Source organism: Pseudophryne corroboree, chromosome 6 (assembly GCF_028390025.1).
Source record: "Pseudophryne corroboree isolate aPseCor3 chromosome 6, aPseCor3.hap2, whole genome shotgun sequence".
Taxonomy (NCBI): Eukaryota; Metazoa; Chordata; class Amphibia; order Anura; family Myobatrachidae; genus Pseudophryne; species Pseudophryne corroboree.
Window position 1 is genome coordinate 130,628,995 of NC_086449.1, and position 1,954 is coordinate 130,630,948.

Genomic DNA, 1,954 nt, shown 5'->3' on the forward strand with positions numbered 1-1,954 from the left:
GCACTATGTGAGATATCTCTATTCAATATCAATAGCTGACCATCAGATATGTGATCTTATCTGGGAATTTTATATTGCATTTTTACAAATCAATCACATGTGCCCAGTAAAAAAGGACATTATTAGCTTCAGCGATTTTGCATTAATTAAGTAGAAATTGTATATTATTTCTAAATATTGTGACTTCTTGAATAAAATCTTAAGATTTTCAGTTCAATAGGTAAGATCAGCCCAGCCCTCTCATCCACTCTCCGCTATAATATTTATATGAGAGTGGACAGCAGAAGGTGGAGTCCTTATCCTATTCTTTATCCATCTATCCAAATTCAGTACTCTCTCATCCAGATGCCAGGCTACATTCTCTGCAATGCTACTAGTATCAGAGAACCTGTGCTATTAACTGGACAGCAGAAGTACCCTAACCTAGGTACATGTCAATTACCACACTCTCTCATTTGTTCCAAAAAATGACTGCCATATTTCACTGGTTATGCCCGATCCCATCTGATCTTGGAAACTAAGCAGTGAAAAGCCTGATCAGTACCCAGAGGGGAGACCACTAGGGAATATCAGGTGCTGTAAGTATAATTCCCTACCTGACAACAAACAGCAGAAATATTGGAGCAACCTTTGACCTTTAGAAGCAGCTTATCTATCCATATGATTTACTATGCAACTTTTGACTTTCACTATCTCTTTTAGATATGCAATGTTTCTATCCTTGAATCCACCACGCAGCTAGTTAGTCTACACCAGGAGACCTCCTGAAATAGAAGGCACTCAGTATTGGATTGCATTACAATTCAAATTATTCTTTTTTATGCCTCTATTTTAATTATCCTGGATATCTATTAGGGACTCCAGTGCCTTTTAATATTTTCACCACAGATGCCTTAAAAATTACTATTTGAGTTTTATAAATTATCGTCACCCTTGATAAATTAATTAATTTAAGAGGTGAATTTCCTATTGTGTGGATTCTGTGTATCAATCACTTTTTTATGTTGTATGTAATTAAAAGTTAAGTTTTAGATTTATCATTACAAGTGTGCCCCAACAAGGAGTCTTTCTTTTCTTATTGTGTCATATTCATACGTCTTACTGGTTCTGGGAGCACCACCAACTTCAGAGACTAGATAACTATTTTAAAGATTATTAAATTAAACCCCTTTATTATTGGTTTCATAGAGGCCAGACACAAAAGAGCCCATTTTCTCAATATTTACTTTGGTCCTATGTGGTACCACACAATTTTATTGTTATATTCTTTACCCACCTGCATTGAACCTTTTGCCTTAAAGTGTAACCTGTTGGCATAAGTTTGTGAAAATGGTTTCCCAAGTTTACCCATTCCTATAAGCAATGAAAAAACCTTGGGTGAAGGCACTAGTAAGAACGGCTGTGTAAGTTGGAGCTTAGGTGTTACACTATCATAAAGAAATACTGAAGTAAGAGTTAATTGTAGAGGTGAACTGCAACCAGAAATAGTTTCTTAATGCAGGTAATAAAGCTATATACTAAATGCTGTTTTCGATCAGTAGAAAATTTGTACTGATAAAAGCCAATTTTAAACAGCTGTAATCGGAAAGATGACTACTCCCACTTGGCGCTAATCCAATGCTACACTGTATAATAGGCTTCAATTTTCACAATGAAATATGGTGTTTACCAACATGATATTGATAAAATATAGATTGAATATTGCACAATCTTTAAAAAAGCAAGACAGAGAATGGACCCAAAATGGGAAACAAATCCTACCAGATGGAAAATAGGAGCCGCAGGTGTTATACTGTAAATGCAAGGTATTCCTGGGAACAATACCCTGCATGTGGCTCCTTCAGGTGTGTTCTCCAATGGTCCTTTCCCCAGTCTGAGTGTCCTAAAAGTCCGGAGGCCCTGGAAAGCAGGCGCTGACGCGTTTCGGGACATCAAGGTCCCTTTTTCAAGGCTT

At 36.7% G+C, this 1,954-nt stretch overlaps 1 pseudogene; it reads left to right on the top strand.

Moving 5' to 3' along the window:
- The first annotated feature begins 466 nt into the window (after positions 1–466).
- Positions 467–585, top strand: LOC134939076 (5S ribosomal RNA; annotated as a pseudogene).
- Positions 586–1,954: the final 1,369 nt, after the last annotated feature.